The sequence below is a fragment of the Leiobunum rupestre genome, chromosome 1, assembly GCF_980474605.1.
Source record: "Leiobunum rupestre chromosome 1, qqLeiRupe1.1.hap1, whole genome shotgun sequence".
Lineage (NCBI taxonomy): Eukaryota > Metazoa > Arthropoda > Arachnida > Opiliones > Sclerosomatidae > Leiobunum > Leiobunum rupestre.
Genome location: NC_143384.1, coordinates 31,955,165 through 31,964,800, shown reverse-complemented (window position 1 = coordinate 31,964,800; position 9,636 = coordinate 31,955,165).

Sequence of the window (9,636 nt, the reverse complement as noted above, 5' to 3'; positions counted from 1 at the left end):
GCGGGATAATTTCAAAAGTTTGGAAAGTTTAATTTACAGAAAGTTTCATTTAGAATTTTAATTATTTCAATTTTTTTAAATCGTAACCGAAAATAATTATATACATATGAAAAATAGTAGACCAAGCTAAAAACGTGTGCTGATTAAGAATTTGAAATCTAGTTTGCTGTATCTGGTCACGTTTTTGATGTAGACGCCAAATAGGGGGGTTGTACGTATCGTTAATTATATGTGGGAGCCTGAGCCATTTTTGTATCCAAAAATTAATGTACTTAAAACTTGAAAATGTAATCTTTATTACTTTTTTTTAAAGTGTTCTTTCTAAAATCTCCTCTGTCAATGAATTCATTTTTTAACAAAATTAAGGTCGATGTCTAAAGAAAAATCTGTGTACCTTTTATAGCATAACTTAAAGGGCAACAAAAGTGGTGTTTGGGTGAAAAATGTTTAGGGGGAGAACTACTTTTTATGGAAATAACTACACAGAAATTTAGGCCGAAAAGAGGCCTAATAATAATAATAATAATAATCAGCTAGGCTAATACCCAAGGCACCACCTTAGGCCTAAGTCATCATGCGACTTTTGAAGCCCTTAATTCAGGTGGCCGGGTTACAATGCGTAGGAGGGTGGTGGCAAGCCCTGCATGCCACGAGTTCGAGCCAACAGCTCCCTACACGTGATTTCCGGTAAAATGTAGTACGAATATTTATAAATCGCGCTGTGTTTTCTCGGTGTGTGTTTCTCGGCTTTTATTCTAGTCATTCACAAATTTCAATGGATAAAACCAAATCTCCATTAGATTTATTGATATTTTGCCATTGTAAGTCGAATTGTTTGGGAACAAAAGGTAGAAATATTTGCCTGTGCAGACCGAAAACCAAAAATGTAGCTTTTGTTTAACTGTGGACGAGAAGAAGTAACATGCAACAATGTAGACTATTGTACAAGGCCTACTACAACAACTGAAAGTTTTAGTTTATTTTATCTTAAGCCCAGTTCACACTATACAATAAAATAGGACACTTAATTGTAACCCACTAATTGTAAGCAAGAAAATTGTACAGTGTGAACAGAAAATTTTTAACAATAACTCCCACTTTTTCTGTTTACACTATACAATTTTCTTGCTTACAATTAGTTGGATACCATTAAGTGGTCCAATTAAATGTATAGTGTGAGCTGGGCTTAAATGTTACTCGAATTTTCAAAACCAAAATAACTTCTGTAAAAAGAGTGAATTTGGACCAAAATAAAAACAGTGATATTAATTTTTTTCCTGATTGCTATTTATCCCTAATTTTATTGATTGTCGCCACTAATTCCGTTGCAAGCGCTTTGGCCATGGCTAGTGGCAAAAAAAATACACTCTGCTTTAATATTAAAATCGTCTTCATCGTAGCGAAGGTTCATAGAACACTTGCAGTTCTTATATTTAAAAAATACATAACGCTTTCTTCTAAACTGAATTTTAATGTTTCTCTGTATACATAGTTTGCATCCCTACGTCATCAATGACGCAGTTCCAAGTATAGATATAAGAACCAAGAATAAATATTTAATTTGAGCAAGAATGAACGGTTCTATGCCGCCATTTTGCCGGTGTAGATTTCTTAGTAAAACGGGAGGGTTAACAGTTTCAATCGTCTGTTTGCGGATTTTAATTATTTTCAAATGATTAAGAAATTAGTTTCACGTTAAAAATGGTTATCTGCCTGGTTAAAAATTGTTCGAGTAGTTCAATTACCAAGGAAGAGCGAAAATTGTTTATTTTATTCGATAGCGAAGGTAATTGTAAAAAGGATGACCGCAAAGGCCTAACTTTGATAAGCTTTTTTAACTTCTTTTCGTAGATATTTCTGTCGTAATTTGATATTTTATTTAAATAACCCGGCCTTAGAATCTTATCTGGCTTTGTTTAGGGCCCATTTAAAATTTGAAAGCATAAATCTAATACGTTTTGTAGCTTTGACGAGATTACCAACAAAATGGCTACCTATTTAGAAGCTACGCGCGAAATGGTTTGAATTTTTTATCGCCCTCCCAGTTTCCTTGGAGACCATAGGCCCCTCCCTTCGGTGCAAACTATGTATATCAAGCTACTTTAGAAACCAACGCACTTCGTTAAATAAATGTTTATTTCCCCTTCGGTAATGAGCCTGAAAATGTGAAATAATGGCAAATTAAATAAAAAAATCCGTTACGACAGAAATAAAAATTTCTCCAAAACGAAAAAGAGTGCAATATTGAAAATTGCAAATTTTTAAAAAATTCGTTATGCTAGTAATAATTATTTCTCGAAACCCAAAATTATGGGCGACGTCTCTGTCGTCAGGATGGTGCTTAGATTAGAATTTGATTAAATTTCGAGTTGAATCTTTTTTCCATATTCCCCGTTAAGTGCTACCCCCAACTAACGCGAAAGTTTAAAAATCGCAAATTTCTAAAAATTCGTGGTCTACTATTTTTCATTTATAAATAATTATTTTCAATTAAAAAAAAAAATTAAATAAATTGCAAAATTAAGTCAAAAGCGATAATTAAATTACAAAAATTAATAACTTTTCAAACTTTTGAAATTAACCCGCCAAACTTCGGAAATCTCCATATTTTAGATAGATAAACCTAAACTACCAAAAAAAGTTTGGCAGAAATCCGCCACTATCGAGCCAAAACGTTGGTCGATTTCGTTTGAAATTACCATAAAATTTAATATTAAAAAGAAAATTTTGTCAATCAGTGAAATTCGAGTTTTATTTATTAATATCTCAAGGTCTAGAAATAATACTTTTGGATTTCTTTATTTTCGGAGAATTCGAAAATAATGTGGCATTTTAATTAAAAGCCACTGTAAAATCAAAGGTCAAAGGTCAAAACTAAATTTAAAAACTAAAAATTGAAAGTGGTGCTCCAAAATATACACTCTTTTTCGCGGTTTTTTCGACCCCTCTTTTTGGCCGCCCGCTAGTCGGCCATTACCTGGAACCACCGGTGGGGGGTCTAGGCTCGGGTCTTTGGTCCCAGGATATGGAGAATGGGGGTTAAGGGGGGTAAACTCAACATGAACGCGCCCAGCAAAATTCCCAAAAAAAGAGTGTATAGATTGTATCCCTTTTCCTCTTGAAAATGAAAGTGAAATCATGAATTTCGGACCATAATTGAACAAGTTACGCCATGGTCAGTTTTAGAGGTCAGAGCAATTTTGGAAAATGGCGATGTTCAGTAACTCCAAAACCACCCGTCCGATTTCAAGTATGTTCGAGAATTCGGTTTCTCCGACATTGAAAACCCTTTACACCAAATTTGAACCAATCAGCCGATGTAGGCTTGACCAGCTGTGTCCACTCATCAGAAATGTTTAGTTTTTATTTAGGATCGCACAATTTATTTTCATTATTATAGTGATTTAAATCAATTGATTTTCTAATAAAAATCGGTTATTTAAATCAATTTATTTTCTAATAAAAATCGGTTATTTAAATCAATTGATTTTCTCATAAATATCGGTTATTTAAATCAATTTCTTTTCTACTAAAACTAGGTTATTTAAATCAATTTATTTTCTAATAAAAATTGGTTATTTAAATCAATTGATTTTCTTATAAAAATAGGTTATTTAAATCAATTTTTTTTCTAATAAAAATCGGTTATTTAAATCAATTTATTTTCTAATAAAAATTGGTTATTTAAATCAATTTATTTTCTCATAAATATCGGTTATTTAAATCAATTTCTTTTCTACTAAAACTAGGTTATTTAAATCAATTTATTTTCTAATAAAAATTGGTTATTTAAATCAATTGATTTTCTCATAAATATCGGTTATTTAAATCAATTTATTTTCTAATAAAAATAGGTTATTTAAATCAATTGATTTTCTCATAAAAATCGGTTTTTTAAATCAATTGATTTTCTCATAAATATCGGTTATTTAAATCAATTGATTTTCTCATAAATATCGGTTATTTAAATCAATTTATTTTCTAATAAAAATTGGTTATTTAAATCAATTGATTTTCTTATAAAAATCGGTTTTTTAAATCAATTGATTTTCTCATAAAAATAGGTTATTTAAATCAATTATTTTCTAATAAAAATAGGTTATTTAAATCAATTGATTTTCTTATAAAAATCGGTTTTTTAAATCAAATGATTTTCTTATAAAAATCGGTTTTTTAAATCAATTGATTATCTACACCAAATTTGAACCTAATCAGCCGATGTAGGGTTGAAAAGCTATGTCCATTTGCCAGAAAATTACACGAGTGTCGTTGACATATAACTGGGGTCTGTTTTCTTTAAATGCAATCAGTTATATTTAAATATCATTTTAATTAGGGATTTCGTTTGATTTGGACAATGATAATTTTGTTCACGGTCGACTGGCTTTGAGATTGTGATCTACGTTTTACTTTTGCCATCTATGTTGAAATTGGTGAGTTTTTTTTGGAAATTTCAAAACATATCGTTAAATATAAATCTTCGTTTCTGACATTTCTTAATTTCAACGATTAAATATATAATACTTGCTTATTTATTTTCTTATATTTTTGAAATGTATTATTAAATCTAATTACGTGGCACAAGATTTGAATTTTTGTCTTATTTTTCCGGCAATTTTCAACGAAATAACAGCTAGCTTTTGAAAGTAAGAAGGACAATTGGGGAAATGCATTCAAAAACTATTCACGAAATTTGAAAATAAAATTGATGGCATAAATATAATGTGAAGGAAGGTTGTGGAAATTTTTCTAATTTAGACACTGTTTACGTCAGACGTCGTTTCAGTATACAAATAAGATTTCAAAATAATAATTTTTTAATTTCTATCGGAGTATTCACTTTAAGTCAAAAATTATGCTTTACATCGGAGTTGGCATTTCCTTATTTTCGCGTGTTATTCAATTTATTAGCCACCACCCTTACCTAGCTCTAGCCTCGCCTCACTCCCCTTTAACCGGGCCCTAGCCTCGCCTCAGGCCCTTTTTAACCTAGTTCTAGCCTCGCCTCACTCTCCTTTTAACAGCGCTCTAGCCTCGTCTCGGGCCACTTTTAACCTAGCTCTAGCCTCGCCTCACTCCCCTTTAACCGTGCTCAAGCCTCGTCTCGGGCCCCTTTTAACCTAGCTCTAGGCACGCCTAAGTCTCCTTTTAACCTAGCTCTAGCCTCGCCTCACTCCCCTTTAACCACGCTCTAGCCTCGTCTCGGGCCACTTTTAACCTATCTCTAGCCTCGCCTCACCCCCTTTTAACCTAGCTCTAGCCTCGCCTCACTCCCGTTAACCACGCTCTAGCCTCGCCTCACTCCCGTTAACCACGCTCTAGCCTCGCCTCACCCCCTTTTAACCTAGCTCTAGCCTCGTCTCGGGCCACTTTTAACCTATCTCTAGCCTCGCCTCAACCCCTTTTAACCGCGCTCTAGCCTCGCCTCACTCCCCTTTAACCGCGCTCTAGCCTCGCCTCACCCCCTTTTAACCTAGCTCTAGCCTCGTCTCGGGCCCCTTTTAACCTAGTTCTAGCCTCGCCTCATCCCCTTTTAACCTAGCTCTAGCCTAGTCTCGGGCCCCTTTTAACCTATCTCTAGCCTCACCTCGGGCCCCTTTTAACCTATCTCTAGCCTCACCTCGGGCCCCTTTTAACCTAGCTCTGGCCTAGTCTCGGGCCCCTTTTAACCTATCTCTAGCCTCGCCTCAACCCCTTTTAACCTAGCTCTAGCCTCGCCTCACTCCCCTTTAACCGCGCTCTAGCCTCGCCTCACCCCCTTTTAACCTAGCTCTAGCCTAGTCTCGGGCCCCTTTTAACCTATCTCTAGCCTCACCTCGGGCCCCTTTTAACCTAGCTCTGGCCTAGTCTCGGGCCCCTTTTAACCTATCTCTAGCCTCACCTCGGGCCCCTTTTAACCTATCTCTAGCCTCACCTCGGGCCCCTTTTAACCTAGCTCTGGCCTAGTCTCGGGCCCCTTTTAACCTATCTCTAGCCTCGCCTCGGGCCCCTTTTAACCTAGTTCTAGCGCAGTCTTGAGCCCCTTTAACCCCCCTTGACGCTTAAGCTCTGCATGTGACTGGATGATTTGTTATTACACCCATAGCTCAAGACGTCTTATAGCGCCCCCCCCCCCCGAGTTTTTTCTGTATCCGCCACTGCAGTGGTCCTTATCTTTTCGGGTATGACGTCAATTTCACGTCACATCGCTATCGGTAATTATTTTGAGTAGCTAACGCATTATTAAAACATTATTATACATTTATGTTACACTTTAAATTCGACATTCATTGGGAGACTATGCTGATGTTAAAAATTTAATTGTACGTTTGTTATAACCAAGGATATAATTTCGAAATACCTTGGATTAAGAAATTAGCGTTGTTTAATCAGTAGGTTTTATTTTGTCTAATGATGATATTATATTACCATTAATCCCAATTTCGATTCGAAAAATTGAGGTCTTGGCCGCCCTCAAAAACCAAAATGCTTACACAGTTGCCATGTCTACCATTGCTGTCAGTTATATATATTTCGAAAAAAATTTGCTTTTTAACTGCAAATACACCAACATTTTGTTATTGTATAAATAAAAAATATATATTTGTATGTACAAATTTAAATTGTAAATTTCCTACCAAAATTTTAAAGTTGTACAATTTTATATTTTTGCTATCTAGCGACACTATCATTTGGTTTTTGTATATTTAATATCCACAAATTTCCATATTTTTAGGACAAATTTAAATTGTAAATTTCCTACCAAAATTTTAATGTTGTGCAATTTTATATTTTTGCTATCTGGCGACCCTGTGATTTTTAGACAATATAAACTTTCCAAACACTAACTGAAGTAAATGATAAGTATATAATATATTTCTTAAATGATAAATATATATAACTTTATTAGCGACCGAAACGAGTCTAGGTGAGGGGCGTAGGAACCAGGGGGGGGCAAGGGGGGAAATGCCCCTCCCTAGAATTTTGCTGGGAGGGGAAACTAATGTTATTGCCCCCTCCAACCTTTTGGTCTGTTGAAATCTTCAAAAGACTCAAATTCTCATTTTAAAAGCATATAGAGCTTATTTAACCTCAATTGTGTTTAAATTTCAGTCTTTTCCCGCCAATTTACATAGTAGTAAAATGTACACGTGCATTTGGAGAAGCTACACTCCATTAAAATTCAAAACCATTTTCCAGACCCCTTTTGGTTTCTCTTTGCCCCCTCCAACTTCCAGAACGTTCCTACGCCCCTGGTCTAGGTGGCGTATCAACGCTAGCTTCTCCCAAGGTTGGTAAAATACTGAGTATAATAAGGTTAGCTCTTTCGACGGGGTCTGTAGAGAAGCGCTTCAGCGGGTACGTTGGGGGGCTTGGCAACTACCGGCCCACCTTCAGTGTCGTCGCTGGTTGACAGGAAACCAGAAACAAGCCGCGGGGAGGGTAGTAGAGCGCGAAGAGAGGAGAGACTAGAGAAATCAGTCGAATTCCTAATAAAAGAAACCAAAAAAAATGTGGTATAGAAAATAAATACGTGCGGTCGTTTTCCCTTCAATTTTACACTTGTTTTTGGCACTTAATATAAATTTCTGTAAGTATTATATTCTCTAAATTATTAAAACTTCCAATATTAGCTGACATTAAACCCCGAACTTTTATAAGCTTATAGCATAGGGCCTAGGCCTAATATTATTATAAATTAATAGTGAAATTGTAAAAGTGATAGTTTTAACTTTTAAGGTAAAGTTGGAAAGGAAATTAAGATTTAAATTTTTATCAATAACCTAACAAATGAACGTATGCCATTATTTTCAAAATATCCAAGAAAGATTGTGTTTTGTTATTTAAAAATGAGAACTAGAATTAAATATTTAAATTCAAAAAGTATTACTGAGGCCCAAGACAGGAAAAAAGATAATAAAACTAAAAAATTAAGTAGTTAAGTTTAAAAAATAAGCTGTTCAGTTGACAGATTTAAACGGAACAATTTAATCCTTTTTTATTGAATTTAAAAACGTGCCTTTTCAATATTAAAATATTCCTATTTTTTATTTTAATAAATATTTATTAAAAAATATAGTTCTTTTTTCTGACCACGTCCGACCACAATAATTGAAAAACCCAAAAATAATTCCAACGTTATTTATATTCTTTCACATTCTCCCAAGATTATGCAATTTCACCACATTTTTGCACAGATTTTTTTTACCCATGACAGACAAACTACACGGTACTTATAAGACACCCTACTCTCCGTGTCTACGGGAAAACCGTCAACCAGCTACGTCACTCGCGCGGTAGAAAGAGAGCTAGCGAGTTTTCTCAAAAGGAACGCCGGGCAAAAACGGGAATGCGCTCCCCTTGAGCTTCTCCGAGGTAGCGCCTATGATTTAGCGTCTGCTACGGACAAATTAAAAAGTCATAAAAACGTTTTTTCTTAAATAAACTTATCAAAATATAAGCAAACGATGAAAAAATTATATTAAAATGCCAGTATCATTATTTATAAAGTCAAATATACGAATAACGATGAGGAAAAACTAATAGCGTCTGCTTTAGCCGCTACCTAAATAGGTTTAAATTAAAAATACAATATAAGTAAAACCACGATAATATTGCGTAAGTAAACGGTTTATTTGGCCGACTAGTTTCGGCACAACTTTTCGTCTTGACATGGCACAAAGTTGGGCCGAAACTAGTCGGCCAAATAAACCGTTTACTTACGCAATATTATCGTGTTTTTACTTATATTGTATTTTTAATTCTCTAGCGTAAGGTGTTTTTAACTTACTAAATAGGTTTCAATGGTGAACCAAAGGGGGCGTAGCGATAGTTTTCGGTCGCGAATACGGTTCATATTATTGGCTTGAAACATGTTCCTTCGCAATTTTAAGTGAATTACTTAAATTATTACAACGGAAAAATTTGGTTAGACCCATGATGAAAGTTGGGGGGCCGAAAATTAACATTTTTACCTGGCATTTGGACGGAACATCCGTTTCCTTACTTCCGCCTGTATATTTCAATGGCGGTCACGTGGTTCAAAACGTCACAAACAGGATGTTCCGTCCAGAGGTCTCACTTAAGCCTCGTCTGCGGCCCCTCTTTTGTTATGGGTCTATTCAGAAAATACTCATATACATATACGGAGTTATACTGGTGATGGCGTGTACAAGGCAAAAATCATTTTAATGTTTAATTTTAGTAGCCTCGGTTTATACTTCTCCAGTAATAAATCAATAATTTTCATTAAAATCCGCTGAATTAAACCTTACAAATAAGTAACTCCCATCGGGATTTGATAACCTGTCGAAAGAGTCAAAACAATCCCTCGCAATGAAAGAGTTACTTTGGCCTAAAATTTCCCGAAATTTCCCATAATAATCTCTCAATCTTAAGCCCTGCCCAACGCGCGGAATAATGAAACAATAGAACATCGTATAATGGGTGCCATAGAGTACCAGTAATTCTCTAATCTCGTACGACCTGTAACCTAGTTTAGGTCAAAAATCTCTTCAAAAGGCGAAGACGCGACAGTCTTCCTCAAAATTTGTCTTCTCTTCCGTGAGAGAGAGAAAGAGACGCAAAGTTCGTAGCAGACAATTTTTAGGCGGGAGATTCCTCGGTTCGGGGGCTGAACATAAGGCTCTACCCGCC